The sequence below is a fragment of the Panthera tigris genome, chromosome A1, assembly GCF_018350195.1.
Source record: "Panthera tigris isolate Pti1 chromosome A1, P.tigris_Pti1_mat1.1, whole genome shotgun sequence".
NCBI classification, from domain to species: Eukaryota; Metazoa; Chordata; class Mammalia; order Carnivora; family Felidae; genus Panthera; species Panthera tigris.
In genome coordinates, this window is record NC_056660.1 from 11,016,691 (window position 1) to 11,033,747 (window position 17,057).

The window sequence follows — 17,057 nt, forward strand, 5'->3', positions numbered from 1 at the left end:
AAGCTGATGTCAGCTCTCCCCCCTGTCCATCCAGTTGCCTAATGGTTTGGAATCATTATTCTTTCATAATTTGTTTTGCTTCAGCATACATAATTGACTACAATTACTTGACTGTTTCATTTTGGCTAATGTAGATTTGCAGACTCAGAGCTTTGCCATGCACTTCACTTTTGCTGGTGTCATTATGTATGCTGCTGTTGCAGGGACCGTAGTGGCATTTTGTGCAAACAGTATGGACGGGTTAAGTAGAAAGAATGAAAAGAGACCCAACCCAAAGTGATCATCAGAGGATAAAAGTGAATATCCTAAAATCCTTAACGCAGTAACAAGTGTATTCAGCTTTTGCATTAAATGATTGGGCATAGAGTCTCATTCCTAAGGAAGCTTGCTGAATTGATGGTCCCTTGATGTAGGGAACGGATTGTTTACCTGATGAAGCAACATACAAATATCTCAGGAATAACCAGCTTTACAACTGAAAGCAAACTCCTTAGGGCAAAGACTTTATATGTTTGGCACAGTTACACTTATTGTTCAGCAGTGCTGGATAAATATTTAATAACTGTTCCTCCACACCTATTCTTGGCAGGTCCAGCCTTCCTGACCTGTCATGTCCATAATCAAATATGTATTTCCACATTCATCATTTGAGGTGTGGTGCCACTTTTAGGCTGGTCTCTCTGGGATGTTGCCATCTTCTCTAGGGTTGGGGTGTGCTCTCGGTGCCTGGGACATAGATAATTAGCCATGAATATCAAACAGTACTCTCTTTTTTTTCCCCTTGCTTTTAAAACTCTCTTTATTTTTAGAGCTAGATGACTTACAGAGTGAGCTGTATTTTCTCCTGAAGGCAAAGCGGTCACTTTTTTCTGAGTTTGTGCTAAGACCCTGGCTTCATCATCTAGGCTCTGTGACTAACTGTAACTCTAACTTGACTTTGGGCAGCTCGCTTTGCCTCTCAGGAGGACAGCTTGCTCATCTGAAAGAGATCCTCTTGGGCTGTTCAAAAATGTTCTTTCTGGCCCCCAAGTTCTAGAGTATTGCCTATTTCCAGATGTAATATTTGTGCTTGTTTACTCAGAAGAAATAAGTTAGTTCACTTGTAAGTCTACCTTCCTAGAGAATTCAAAAAATGTTCTATTACTTAAATACTGGATCTGTTACCTGATTTTCTTTTCTTTAAGAGGAATTTCCCCGATATTAATTACATAGAAGCGGGGGATCATTGTGGCAACAGATGTGAATTTCAAAACCCATACATGTAGAATAACCTGGCTGTTGAATTACATGGATTTTAAAAAAACGACAACATTTAAAGTGATCAGAAAGAACAAAATCTACTGGTTCTGGATGACAGAGGTCTGCTAATTGTGTGGTTGTGTGAACTCCGTCTCTTGGTTTCTTTATCAGTAAAATGGGAATCTTATCTTTCTGTTTACCAAAGAAGGAGAAAGAAGGCCAAGACTTCAAGGTCCATTGCAGTTACAGGAGTTTCCACTGGAAACTTCCCGTACAAAAAGGTACTGTTCAGGCAGGTGCTTCCAGTTTTCTGACCGTGGGAGAGCCTTCGTCTTTGCCCGCTCGAACTTTCTGTTTCAGCTGCTCTCTTGACGTTTGCCCCCCACTTCCTTATGTCTGGAGCCACCATCTTTGCTCATGCAAAATGTTATTTGTAGTTGATCAGCCCTCAGAACGATTTAATCTGTTGTTTGCTTCCATTAACCACTTCTTCCAAAGGCCCGAGTTGATCTGCCAAAAGGGTAGTCGTTAAGGCTCCGTCAAAATGCTATGCAAACCCACTTAGTTTTTCTCACCTTGTCTTCCTCTCCTATCTGGGAATTCCCAATCTGCAGAAGTTTTGTTTGTGCACGCTCGGGTTTCCATGGGCGACTCAGGTAAACTGGAAAATTCGGTGGCCCAGGTCAAGATCAGGATCATTTCTACCTGTAATCACTTTTACTTTTGTGAAGTTCAAACACATGGTTCAGGGAAGTGAACCCCAGTTAGCAGGAGCACAGAGAGCTCTGGTTCAACTGAATCTTCGCCATTAGATAAACCCCAACACCTAACAATAACTTTTGTGCTTCCCACTGCAATGATTTATACCAATTTTAGTCTCATGTTTAAATTACTAATATTACATGTTATCGCATGAATACACCCAGCATTGACACTGTTTTTAAGCGCAGTATATCGTATTTATCTTTCTGAATGCCTTCAAAAATGCATACTTCCTCCGTGGAGTCCCCACATACTAATTTTGAGCTTTCCATCATTGATTAGGATCACCTTGCCTAATTCAATTTTCATTTCTGCATTAGTAGATCTTGTAATATTTATTGTTATGATTATTTTTCCACATTGATTCTTTCCCGTCTCCCCCCTCCCCCCAATGGCTGTTATTCATAGAAAAATCACACACGAAATCATTCATTCATTCATTCACTCGCTCATTCGTTGTATAAATACTATTTGAGTACCTACTACCAGTCAGGAAGTAGACTATTACGTTTTCATAAGTATTAGTCTTCTACTATTATTGTAGAGCTATCTATTCTTCCCTTCAATTCTATCAATATTTGCTTCATATTTTTAGGAGCTCTGATGTTTCGTACATATATTATTATTCTATCTTCTTGCTGAACTAAGGTTTTTATATATGTCCTTCTTTGTCTATTGTAACAGTTTTTGACTTCAAATTATTTTGTCAACTATTAGCATGCTACCCCTACTCTCTTTTAGTTACTATTTGAATTGACTATCTTTTTCCATCTTTTCACTTTCAATCTATTTGTGTTCTTAGATCCTCAATTCCAAAGTCTCTTGTAGACAGCACAGAGTTGGATCCTGTTTTTTTTTTTAAATGTTTATTTATTTACTTTGAGGGAGAAAGAGAGCGAAAGAGAGCAGGGGAGGGGCAGAAAGAGACAGAGACAGAGAGAGAGAGAGAGAGAGAGAGAGAGAGAGAGAGAGAGAGAATCCCAAGCAGGTTCTATACCATCAGCACAGAGCCCAACATGGGGCTCCATCCCATAAACCATGAGACCATGATGTGAGCCCAAATCAAGAGTGGGGCACTTAACCAACTGAGCCACCCAGACACCCCAGATCCTGTTTTTTTTTAATCCATTATGTCAGTCTACATCTTTTGTTTGAAAAGTTCAATCCATTTATTGCAATTACTGATAGGGGAGGGCTTACTCCCCTATCAGTAATAACAGGAGGGCCTGTTATTTTTTTTTTTTTTCTGTAAGTCTTATGGCTTTTTGTCCTCATTTCCTTCACTGATGTTCAGTTGATATTTTTGCAGTGGCCTGTTTTGATTTCCTTCTCATTTCCTCTCATATATATTTTATAGATATTTTCTTTGTGGTTTCCATGGGGATTATATAAACTATCCTCAAGTCATAGCAATCTATTTGAAACTGGTGACAACTTCATTTGCAGACAAAAACTCTACTTATTTACATCTCTGCCTGCCCCTCAGCTTACAATATTGATGCCACAGATTATATCTTTATTTTTTTGTGCCCATTAACATAGATTTATGATTACTTAAAAAAAATTTTGCTAATGTTTATTTATTATTGAGAGACAGAGAGAGACAGAGTGTGAGCAGGGGAGGGGCAGAGAGAGAGGGAGACACAGAATCCGAAGCAGGTTCCAGGCTCTGAGCTGCCAGTACAGAGCCTGACGCGGGGCTCGAACTCACAAACTGCGAGATCATGACCTGAGCTGAAGCTGGACGCTTCACTGACTGAGCCACCCAGGCGCCCCTGATTACTTTTTTATTCATTAGTCTTTAACTCCATAAAAGAAAAAAACAGTGGAGTTACAAACCAAAATTACAATAATTCACATTTTTGTATTTGTCCATATATAGATTTTTGCCAGACGACTTGTATATTCATGTTGTTTCAGGTTGCTGTCGAGTGTCCTTTCATTTCAACTTGAAAGACTCCCATTAGCATTTCTTGTAGGCCAGGTCTACTGTTAACTCCTTCGACTTGTATTTATCTGGGGATATCTTCATTTCTCTCTCATTTTCGAAGAGCAGCTTTGTCAGAGATAGTATTCTCAGTTGACAGTTTTTCCTTCTAGTACTTGAACTATATCGTCCTACTGCTTTCTAACCTGCAACATTTCTGTTGAGAAACCCACCAAGAATCTTATTGAAGACACCTAGCCATGACGAGTCACTTTTTTCTGGCTGCTTTTAAGATTCTCTCTTTGTCCTTGACTTTCTACAGTTTGATTATCATGTGTCTCAGGGTGGGTCTGTTTGTGTTTTTTCTACTTAGAGTTTGTTAAGATTCTTGTATCTGTGGCTGTCCTCAAAGTTGGGACAGTTTTACTGTTTTTCCTTCAAATAAATTCCCTGCCCTTTTCTCCCTCTCTTCTCCTTGTGGGACTCTCACGATGCATATATTGATGTGTTTGGTGTTATCTCAAAAGTCCTTTTAAATTTCTTCATTCTTGTTTCTTTTTCTTCCTCAGACTCAACAATTTCAAATGACTCATCTTAAAGTTTTCTGATTCTCTTTTTCTGCCATTTAAATCTGTTCTTGAACCCCTCTAGTGAATTTTTCAATTCATTTCTTGTTTTATTCATCTTTATAATTTTAGTTTGCTTTTTTCTTTTATGTTTGTTTATTTATTTTTGAGAGAGAGGGAGAGAGCGAGCATGCACAAACAGGGGAGGGGCAGAGAGAGAGGGAGACACAGAATCGAAGTAGGCTCCAGGCTCTGAGCTGTCAGCACAGAGCCCAATGTGGGACTGGAACCCACAAACTGAGATCATGACCTGAACTGAAGTCGGACGCTCAACCGACTGAGCCACCCAGGTGCCCCTAGTTTGGTTCTTTTTAATAACTTTGATCTCTTTGTTGATGGCCTCATTTTATCCCTGAATTGTTTTCCTGAATTTGTTTAGTTGTCTGTGTTCTCCTTTATCTTATTGAGAATACTTAAAAAAAAAAAAAATGTTTTAAAGTCTTTGTTAGGCTCAAGGCCTGTGTTTCTTTAGGGTTAGTTTCTGGAGATTTATTTTGTTCCTTTGAATGGGCCGTGTTTACCTCTTTCTTTGTGTGTCTTGTGATCTTTTGTTGAAAATGAGGCATTTGAAAAACTTTTTTGTCAGCCAGTCCTAGTAAACTGGCTCTGTGCAGAGGAAGATCACTGATTAGCCTGCCACGAAGATTCAAGGCCCTCTCGGCCTTTTTCCGGAATATATGTTTTCCCTGGGCCTGTGCATATGCTTTTTCTTCTCCAACTCGCTTGTATACCCAGCTGCTTTTAAATCTCTTAACTTTCCCTCGAGTTTCACCCCTGCTCATTCTCAGGATTTCACATATCCTCCTGTACTCCTCTACCTGAAATCTCTTGCCCAGGTGTCCAGGGATCTGCCGTCCCTTGAAGCCCTCACAGGCCACTGCATCACCCCTGCCTCGGCAGCTTCCAGCCTGATGTCCAAAACATGCCGCCATTCCCATCAGTGTTCTGAGCAGGCCAGACGGAAACCAGTCCCTCCGACAAGCCAGAATGTTGCAAGCAAATTCCACTCTTTCCTCCTGTCCTGGGCAAGGGACCAGGAATTGGGTGGCATCCTCCTGACCACGTCATGCTGCACTGGGGAGAGGGTAAAGGCAGGCAAAAATGCCACGAAATATCCTATAGTTTTGAGTGTGACCTTTTCTTGGCCAGACATTCACTTGGTTGACAGCTTCTTGACTAGTTTCTAGAGTTCCCACAAAGCTACTTGGGGCCATATATTGTTGTTCATTTGGTATTTCAGTGGGAGAACAGGGGCCTGGAGCTTCCTAGTCTGTCACCTTGCTGACATCACCCTTGCTCATAGGTAACTCATAATCCAGACACAGAACAAGAATGACATCAATGTTTGTGGTTTAGAAAAAATAACTCTTGAGATTACACATCCTTGTGTCAAAGAAAATAAACTTCAGAACCAGAGAAACCATTAGCAACCTGGGTGCTAGGCTAGGTGAGAAATGGAAAGAGCCTGAGCTAAGACAGAGACGTACATTCAAGATCTATTAAAGAGTTATGGTTCGAAGACTCATTGGCCTCCTGGAAGCCTGGGCCAGAGATGTAATGATGGAGGAGACATGGAGTCAAGAAATAGACTGGTAGATTCCAGGACGTCTGTGATTTTCGTCCAGTTCCTTGGCCATTCTGAATATCATTTCCTCATCTATAAAATAGGATGGTTCTGAAGTTTAAAAGAGATAACACATGTCAGTGCCTAGTGAATAGTAGGCAACTAATAAGAATTTCTTTTTTTCTCATCCCCCTACGTGTAACCAGTATTACGAGATTGTGCAGTTTGGTGAATGGTGATACTATGAACTGAATAGGAAAAGCATAAGCCAATCTTTTAAATCCCTGGGTTTGTTGGTTTGATTGTTTGTTTGTTTTTAACTCCTACTCTGCAGTGATAATAGACGTTAGGCAGGTTCTATATAAAGAATAGTTTGCATTCATATTTATCTTTCCCAAACAAGCTGTCCTAAATTTCCTAAAATTATTATCTTATTCCCATGTTCTCCAAAGATGAAGCAGGAAGCAAGGTCGCTTTCAGCACACTGGTTGGTTCCAGGTTATTCTGTAAATTTGGAGCTAAGTGGTAAAAATAATTTGTCTCCTGGCTCTTGAACCAAGGCTTTGTTACTGTTACCAACTCTGAGGCTTTTAAAAAATCCTGTGAGACTTTTCTCCAAATGATTCTAATTTGACAGATTAACAGCTATGTAAATACATGTGTGCATTCATGATGACAGTTTGAATGTTATGTTTAGAGATTATGAAAGGAAAATAGAGAAAGGGATTTCGCCTTGCCTTCTTTTCCCCTTAAAGTACTGACCTTTTAATAAAATTATGTTTCTATAAGCCAAGATTCAAATTGCTATCAATCCTAGAAAATATAAGTTCTCATGCAACTACTGTTTCATGCGGACTATATATCTAGCTTTACAAATCATAATGTAGTGGCTTGTAACGGATGATGAAGAACAATTTTAGAACCTATTCTTGAGATATTTTAGAAAAATCATGATGATGTGTTTACCCCTTGATACCCCTTGATACAACTAAACAAATCAAGTTTAGTCACGATCTATGCATCAGACTTTAGAAGATGATAATAATATATCCAGATATTCCATTCTGATAGGAGAAAAATCTTTTGGCTTGTAAAAGATGAAAGTTGAGAAGTTGGGGAAATGCCCGCATCAAGCCGGGGAAGTGAGGAAAGCGACTAGTACAACTGTGCCCCCCGTGCTCTTTCCTACAAGTCACACCCCACCTTCCCACTCCACCAAGAAATGGAATTTTCCAGAGTCCTGAATTTGATTAATCATGTTGTATGTTTTTTTTTTAATTTGTTTATTTATTTTGAGAGAAAGGGCACAAGCGGGCAAGGGGCAGAGAGAGAAGGAGTGAGAGAATCCCAAGCAGGTCCCACCCCATCAGCACAGAGCCTGACGACTCAGGGCTTGAATCCACAAACCACGAGATCATGACCCGAGCCGAAGTCAGATGGTTAACCAACTGAGCCACCCAAGCGCCCCAATCGTACTGTATGTTTTGAGTTATTTTCACGAAGAACAAAAGGCATAAAAATATTAAGTAGCAGCATCTAATTCTTTTCTTCTCCTCATCCTTTTGCTGTGGTGCATTGCTGTATCTTGTCTCTTACCTAGTGAAGTAGCCAGATTTGGCAGCAAAATGTTACCTCCCACAGAAAAAGTAAGAATCACATGTTTTTCTACTGACAAGGATGAAACACTGATGGGCTTCGTGTTATAATTCATTGTTACACACGTCGAGATGTATTTTTGTTTAGCAAAGTCCAGATAGTGGGAAAGACACAGTTGTCCGGTGGGTGTGTCTTTGTCTATTTTAACACGTGAGACTGTGTTATTCAGAGACTTTATTCAAGACCATTGTAGGGCTGCATTTCTCAGAGATGACACACGGGCATGTACAGACACAGATAATAGTTTTGTCTTGTAAAGCCTTATCTTTGAAAGACCTGGCTCAGATGGTAAGACTGCCTCATGGAGTCCCGATGTAATTGAGGCAGGTGCCCGTCGAGGTAACGGCTGGCTTCCCAAACTCACTCCTACGCTCCAGGTATACTGAACTCCAACCAGGAACGGAAGCCTGTGCACCATTTCTTCACCATTTGCACCTCCTGTGCCACCATCCATGCACCTTCCCTCTTCTCCGTGCTGTCCCCACTGGCTAAAATAGACTTTGTCCCTCCCTGCTCCATCAATGCCCCTATTGTCCTAAGATTTTCAGCCTCCTTCAGAACTTGATAAGCATTGAGCCCTTCTGGAAAGCTGGAAAGCCCTTCTGGAAAGCCCTTCACATTTGTGTTGAGTTGAGTCCCTTTGTAACTACTCCTTAGAGCCTTCTGCCAACGTTGGTTATGATGTTCTAGTCATTTGTCTGTCTCCATTGGAGAGTGAACTCCTTGAGGATAAAAATTGTTTCTTTTTTAATTAAAAATACCTACAACACTGCCTGACACCTAGGCATGACTCAATAAATGTGTGGGCTTTTTTACAATATAATTTATTGTCAAATTGGCTAACATACAGTGTGTAAAGTATGCTCTTGGTTTTGGGGGTAGATTCCCATGGTTCATCCAAAAAGTGTGTGTAAAATGAGTAAGTGGACAAATGAGTGAATGATTCTATCCTGGTCTGTAAATGGAATATTGACATGTGTATGCCAGGATCATAGCTAACTCTTCCCAAGTTCCTTCCATGTGCCAGGCATGGTGTTGCACTTTTTTTGAGGCATTTGCTCATCTAATCCTCCTAATGACTCTATGATGGACATAGAGTCTGTAAATGTTCTGTAAATGAGACATTGAGACACAGAGAGTTCAAATAACAAGATCATACCACGCACACAGATTTCAATCTTAGATTTGTTGAGCCCATTACAATCAGTCTGTATTTGAAGTTATATGGCTCCTAATAAGAATGTGTCAAAATTATCTAGGCTAAAAGAATAGCTACAAACCTTACTTTTACTATATTGTTTGTACAAGTAGAGAAAAGAAAAACGAATCATCTAAAATCCTGAACACAAAAACTTGTGTTATCCGTAAATATTTTCTTTCATTTTCTTCATTTTTTTATTAAAAAAATTTTAAGTCCTATATATACATAATTTTTATCTTAATATATATTGTATTCATATTTATGTTAATACCTTGTCCTCATAACCATAATTATGTGTGAAAGCTCCAGGCTCCAAGCTGTGAGCTCAGAGCCCGAACCCACGAGCCGTGAGATCGTGACCTGAGCCGAAGTCAGATGCTTCACCAACTGAGCCACCTGACTGTCCTCATTTTACATGAGGACACTGAAGCTCTGATGTGTGTGATGATACTATTCCAGGTACATCGATATGCTTAGCCAATTACCTACCCTTGGACATTTGTTTCTCTCTAACAATACTATGGTGAAAGTATTTGTGTATGTTGGGGATCTCGTTTGATGTTTCCTTAACTTTTCAGAAAGGGAATTTCAGCACGAAAGCCACACCAGTTATTTAACAGGAAAATAACCAAGGGGCTCAGGCAGTCAGCATTTCTGTGGTTTCTGGAGGCCCTAGACATAGGAGAAAAGACTAGCGGTGATAGGGTCCTTGGGCTGACCCTCATTAACTGGGCATCCTGCCCTGTGGGGATGTGTCCCGGATCCAACAACTAAGACAGAGAACAGCGTGAGGAAGAACCCATAGTCCCCGCCTCTTTAGAATACAGAATGGAATCTGGTGAAATCTGTCACGGCTGCAAATAAAAGTTAGGGGGAGATTGTCAAGACAGGGCCATGTGCATCGTGTTGAGGTCTGTGGAAGAGAGGAAGTAGCCCTGGACTGAAACCTTGCCTGAATTGTTTCACGGTCTTTGCCGGAACTTAATGTTGAAAGCCTCGGCGATTTAAAATGCAAACAAACAAAAAATGCCAGCTAGCGTAACTGATGTCTGCTTCCTGGCACGGGTGACTCCAGAGCCATTGTGGATCTGGACTTCTTGAGACAGTTCGGAGAGAACACTGTCACTTATGTGATGATAAGGATCATTTCCCTTTTTGTAGTTTATGTGCCAGAATTTAGCATAACGCTTGGTACATACTAGGTGCTGAATAAATATTTGCCAAACGAAGGCATAGGTGGGGTAGAGAGCCTATGTGCTTTGGCATCAGAAAGATTTATCACTCACCTCTATCACTTACTGACTGTCTGGACTTGGACAAATGGCTTCACCTCTCAGAGCTTCAGTGTCCTCATGTAAAATGAGGACAGTCAGGTGGCTCACTTGGTTAAGCATCCGACTTCGGCTCAGGTCACGATCTCATGGCTGGTGGGTTCGAGCCCTGCATCAGGCTCTGAGCTGGCAGCTTGGAGCCTGGAGCTTTCTTCAGATTCTGTGTCTCCCTCTCTCTCTCTGTCCCTCCCTGCTTGTGCTCTCTCTCTCTCAAAAATAAATAAATAAACGTGAAGAGTATTTTTTTTTACATGAGGACAATCTAATTTACTTTGCCTGGTGGTTTATACGTTGTTTGGAATGTAATGATTAGTAGGAGGTAATCACATGGGGAAAATCCAAACATTGCCTATGGCAGAACAATGTCTTAGGTAATAGAAATTAAATAGGTAAGCAGATGGGAGAGAAGTGTGCAGGAATAGTGTGCAGGGATAGAGAAGTGTGCAGGGAGAGAAGCTGCAGGAAGAATAGGAATAAGGTGTGGCGGGAACTCACCAGAAATATAATTGAAAGAATCAGCATTTCTAATTCTTACAAAACTGACTATTTTCCACCTGTTGACATCTTAGGCCCTTCTGTGGGTAATCTCATTTTTTTTCATTCGGCTTCTTATATACCTCTAGATATGTTACACCTCAAATAAAAGACAGATTTTATAACAGGGATTCTGAAGTATTGTCTTTAGTAGATCCTGCTGCTTTTTGGAACATTATGAAATTTATTTTGAAACTCTCATCTGGTCTGCAGAGTGCTTCCTAGAAACCTCTTTAGAAGATTAATTTGGCATAAAAAGAAATTACAGTTTGATACGAATTTTAGAATCCTAATTTATTCCTTGTTTTATTAGTATAAAAATGGAGTCGTGTACTCCATTTAAGCACGGATAGGGTGTGTGTGTGTGTGTGTGTGTGTGTGTGTGTGTGTGTGCGCTCGCACGCATGCGTGTGTACTTTGGTAAAATAGTGTTGCATAGTGCAACTACTGGGTGAGGACTCTGAGAAAACAAAAACTGAAGGACAGCCAGAACAACAACACTCTGAGCTCTTCCCGTGGTGATCTTCTCAAAGGCTCCTTCTTACTTCTGATGTGTCATGTTCCAGGATAGCTAGCAAGGCTGAACCTCCTGTAGAGCCTTTTTTTTTCTGATTTTTCAAGCGTTCTTCCATCATTTAAACAGCACGTCCGGGAGCACCTGGGTGGCGCAGTCGGTTGAGTGTCCGGCTTTGGCTCAGGTCACGATCTCTGGTTCGTTGAGTTCGAGCCCCACCTCGGGCTTGCTGCTGTCACCCTGTCAGCGCAGAGCCCGCTTTGGATCCTCTGTTCCCCTCTCTCTGCCTCTCCCCTGCTTGCATTCTCCTCCCCTAAATAAATAAATATTAACATAAATAAACAGCGCCCCCAATCTTATAAAGTGAACACTGATTAAGGAGAAAAACCTGTCAACGTCTATGTAGATCTCCCAGCTCCTCATCATCAGATCAGGATACCAACTTCCTTGGTTCTCCCAAGAATGGATGTATGTTTCCCTTTAACTGGTAACGTATGTTTCCTTTGATTTATTTGTGGTTTATGTAGCTTTAGGGTTTTTTCCCTTTAAATTAAAAAAAATAATTATGAAGCATTTCACCCAGAAAAAAGAATAAAAAATATTATCACAGACACCTATCCATCCACTCTCAAAACAGATGCTGACCGTGTAAGAAATTAAAACTTTCATATATAGATCTTCCTTGACTTACGATGCAGGTACATCTCAATAAACCTGCCATAAGTTGAAAATATCATAAGTCTGGGTATTGAGGAGTGCACCTTTTGGGATGAGCACTGGGTGTTGTATGGAAACCAATTTGACAATAAATTTCATATATTAAAAAAAAAAAAGAAAATATCATAAGTCAAACGTGCATTTGATACATGGAACCTACTGAACATCCAAGCTTAGCCTAGCCCACCTTAAATGTGCTCAGAACATTGGCATCGGCCTATGGTTGAGCAAAATCATCTGTTGCAAAGCCTATTTTATAAGAGTGTTGAATAGCTCATGTCATTGATTGAATACTATACTGAGAGTGATAAACAGAATGGTTGTAATTAATTTTTTTAATGTTTATTTTTGAGAGAGAGACAGAGTGCGAGCAGGGAAAAGGGGCAGAGAGAAAAGGAGACACAGGATCTGAAGCGGGCTCCAGGATCTGAGCTGTCAGCACAGAGCTCAACATGGGGCCCAAACTCATGAACCGAAGTCGGACGCCTAACCGACTGAGCCACCCAGGCGCCCCTCCACACTGGCCTCAGAGTTCAAGCTCCTAGCTTCCCAAGATCAACCACTGCTCCCCTTGATCCTTTCTCTTAGGCTCATGATAGCATTACTTCCTATGCACAAAGGTTTTCAGTTCTTGGACATTTCAGGACCCCTGTGGCTTCCCCTCTTTCCTACACACTTAGCTATGCCTGTTAAAAATTGTGTACTGTATTGTAGCCTGCATATCTGGGTAATTTTGACAAGAATCCTTTCAGGTTATATTCTCTACAAAGCCACAGAAACTAAAAGTTCTGACTTTATTTTTATAGACCGGTCATTTTCCTGTCTTTGTGAATGTTCTGATGGGACTATGCATAAGACCATGTTTGGTATGAGTGCGTGTCAAGACCCCTGTCTATAGTCGTGAGTCTCCCAGGCCTCAATCTTCCCAGTTACATAACCTTCTAACTATAAGATTCTGTAATTGTTAAGAACTGTAACAAGAGACGCCAAGTATTTAGGACTCCGACAAAAGAGGGTTTATAAAAATATTAACTCGGGGCGCCTGGGTGGCTCAGTCAGTTAAGCGCCCGACTTCGGCTCAGGTCATGATCTCACGGTCCGTGAGTTCGAGCCCCGCGTCAGGCTCTGTGCTGACAGCTCAGAGCCTGGAGCCTGTTTCAGATTCTGTGTCTCCCTCTCTCTCTGCTCCTCCCCTGTTCATGCTCTGTCTCTCTCTGTCTCAAAAATAAATAAACGTTAAAAAAAAAAAAATGTTAACTCAATGATAGCATAATATTGCATAAACATTTTTAGAGAAATTGTATTATGAAACAACCTGCATTTCTTCTTATGTTAAGAATACTTCCCAGAGTGACCATAGTTATTTTCTAAAGGAAGACACATAGGACCATAAAGTAAAATCTTTTGTTTAAGAAGTGAATATGTTGCTTTTTTAGCAAATGGCCTCAAAAGCTTACATTCTTTTCCTTAATAATGGCTATTCTGTATTTCCTTCTTAACAAAGCTTCCTTTGCCCACTCAGTCAAGACCACTGCCAAGTTTTTTCATTATGGAAAACTTACTTTATAGGCTACTTTGAGGGAGATGAATCCTGACCACCTCGTGAAAGGATGAAACTAGAAATCCTAGTTAAGTAAAGTTTCACCTGAAACGTTTTGTTCCGACAGTCATTCTTCCTTTTAGAAGATCTGGCGTGGGACTCTGTCTCCTGGCCCAGGTTCCACCTATGCGTTCTCTTGCCTCCAGTGCTTTGCTAGGATCTGCTTGTTGTTTGCTTAAAGGCCGGTAAACATAAGGAGTACAGCAGGCTTTTGGCCAAGCTGAGAACGAACACTGAGTAATTTACAATTCTCCCTGATTAAATGTGTCATTGTGAAACTGGCAGAGGTAGCCTGTCCTTGGAACTCCCGCGCCCGGAACTGCACACCAGGGCAGTCACAGTCGTCAGCGTAAGCCTCCCCCCGGGAGTTGCGTAATGTGTGATGTGCACGTACGGCAGGCGATGCCTCTGCCCAAGTCCCTGTGGCTAACGCTAAGGTTTGCACGGAGTTTCGAACCCTGACTGCGACTTCGTTCATTTTAAAAATGTAACTGGATATTTATATTTCCCCAATATAAACTGCTTTGAAATACATCTTGCACCGTTTGGGGGGATAAACATAAGCTTGGGAAAACTGATGATGGAAAATAAAGAGCCTGTTTGAAAGGAAGTCTGGTGGCATAACCCAAATGATTCTGGAAGTTTTAAGGAAACCTTGAGGTTGGAAGTCTGTCAATCCCGAGACCGTGAGGGGAAAGGACAGCCTTCAAGGTCTCTTGTCAAGCAGGAGATAGCTTCCTTTTTTGGAGTCCAAGTAAAGAGTTGAGCTAATATCCGAACCAAACAATAGGATGCCGGTTCTGCCTCAAAATGCCATCGTATGATGTAGGGCAAGACACAGAGCCTGTGCTCCATAGTTTTCTTTATCTGGAGCTCTGTGGAGACTGGATGTGGTAACCTAGTGAGTTCTTTTCCATCTCTAAAGAGCCTGCACACAGCAGATGACGTTCCAAGTATAGCCGATATTAACTTTGTTTCTGTTAGTACTGGTACAAAAGTCTGACAAATATTTGCCTTCCTGATTTTCACGGACACACCAATTTCACCTTATTAGCTTCCGCTGGGTATTGAGTAACCTGCTCCTCTGTTCACTGGAAGCCACTTTGTTTCCTCGGTATTAATTCCTTCATGTCTTTCCTGACATGAATATTCATGTCAGTAAAATTAATGTTTAACACTAAAAAACAAACTTTTTAATGCTGCTGATCTAGTTTAACTATTACTGATGTTTTAACCTTCCACCCCAGGCCACTGACCTGTTTCTAGGTCCTACTATTCATTCATGCATTCATTCAACAAACATTAAGCATCTGTGATGTTCTAAGCCCCACACAAGGCTGGGACGGAAGTTGCAAATTAGGGACAAGAAGATAGTCCCTAGTAATAATCACAACATGTAAGCATTACTCCAGTAGAGGTCAAGAGGGTGTCATGGACCATGCAGGAGACAGCTCTGTTTATTATGTCCCTAAAACAGAATCTCAAACCTCCTGACCCTTAAATTTACCATTAGCCAATAAACCATATTCTGACATAATTCTTTACTTGTTTCTGTATTGTTGAATAATTTCATTCTTTTTTTTATATTCTAGTTAGTCACTGATATGTACTCACTACTTTGCTTCCTCCATCTATTTTCTTCAAAAAAAAAAAATGTTACTTTTCTCTTTTCTCAATTGGATATCATGATTAAATTAAGAAGTCAGCTGTATTTGGAAACTACTACACAAAGAAAAGTCACTCTTTCAGACATTATACTTACTAGTAAAGACATAATGAAAGTTATAGATAAAAATATAATAGTTGGGGCACCTGGGTGGCTCAGTCAGTTAAGCATCCAACTCTTGATTTCAGTTCAGGTCATGATCTCATGGTTGGTGAGTTTGAGCCCCATGTCAGGATTTGCACTGGCAGCGTGGAGCCTGCTTGGGGTCCTCTCTCTCCCTGCCCCTCCTCTGCTCATGCTCACTCTCTAATATAAATAAATATTTTAAAAATATTTAATAGTCAACCAATTATATTTAGAGTTGGTTTACTCAAATATATTTATGTTCTTAATGACTTACTCTAGAAGTATTTGGATGCCTAGTTATTGGGGATAATCTGAAGATGTGAGATTTGCTTAGAGTGTTGGTAGAAGTCAAGGTTGTGAGTTTTTTAAGAGGAAAAGCAGAAAAATATAGATGGAGTTATGTACATAATGACAAGTAATGCCATATTTTTATGAAAAGAAGATAATCTCTTTGCCTACATAGTCAAAATAGGGAAGCACTTAAATTTGATCAAACCAACATCTATGATGAAAGGAGTAATTGAAGATTAACATGTTTATTGATAGTTAAGCATCGCATAGAATTAGTTAGATTCCATCAGCTTAACCATAGTAAAAGTGAGAAAGAATTTTTAGAAAACATGGTTTCTGTAATGGAAGTCATATGGAAATATGGAATATACAAACTGAAGACAATAATAGAATCATACACTTGAAGGAGTAATGCAGTAAAACCCATGCATCAGAAGGAAGGTGAGAAACCCTCACTGTGTTTTATTCCAATTCAAGAGCACCTTCCATAATACCCCTGTTAGATCTGTTGGATTGTTAAATGATTCTTTGAACTTTTCTGGACATTTTCAGAAACAGGGAGCTTCCTACAGTGAAATCAGTCCATTCCATTAGTGAGCAACTCTAATTCCTAGAATCTTTTCCTCATACTAGAACCAAATTCACCCGCTTGTACCATCTACCTAGTTCTGTGCTCCAAAGACACATGCAGTCCAGTCTTTCTCCCTTGTGACAGCACTTTTCTCATACTGAAAATGGCCATGGTCCTTCTGAGTTCCTCTTCATAACCTAAGTATCTTCCGATTTCAAATTATTCTCTGTTGGAGCTTATTTTTATACTTTTCAGTATCCTGGGCTTCCGCTTGTGAAGATTCCCTGTAAAATACGGTGGTAACACCTCCAGTTGTTGTCTGAGCACTGCCAGCGTGAGAGATGGGCTCTTTATTCATCCAGCTCAAGATTAGATTTCCTTTTGAAAGGTAGTCCTATCATGTTATTGCTTATGAAAAGAGTTTAGTACTGTCATTCTCAATCTTCTGAGCTTCTATTCCGGGTTTGGTGTGTTTCGTTTTTAATTCAGAAACACTAATTGAGCACCGTGCTATTTCGGGCAGTGTTGGGCCCTGAGGACAAAAGATGAGTAAGACTCTAACTGGAGGACTTTATGATATTCTAGTGGGAGTGACAGACATAAAAAATAATTACAATATGACATGTGATACATATGTGAATTCAGTGCTCTAAGAACATAGGAAAGAGAATTTACTGCCTGGGGAAACTGGTAAAGGCTAATCATTCATTCATTCAATCAATAAATGTTTAA

At 40.4% G+C, this 17,057-nt stretch overlaps 1 protein-coding gene across 6 annotated transcripts in view; it reads left to right on the forward strand.

Moving 5' to 3' along the window:
* FRY (FRY microtubule binding protein) overlaps positions 1 to 17,057 on the forward strand; it is a 337,838-nt gene that overhangs the window by 14,916 nt on the left and 305,865 nt on the right. The window contains exon 1 of one of the 6 annotated variants that reach the window (XM_042996174.1): positions 9,347 to 9,434. The exons of the other annotated variants lie outside the window; for them this stretch is intronic. The gene's annotated coding sequence lies outside the window, so the exon portion shown is untranslated. Of the gene's footprint in view, positions 1 to 9,346; positions 9,435 to 17,057 lie in introns of those variants that run through there. 6 annotated transcript variants of the gene reach the window in all.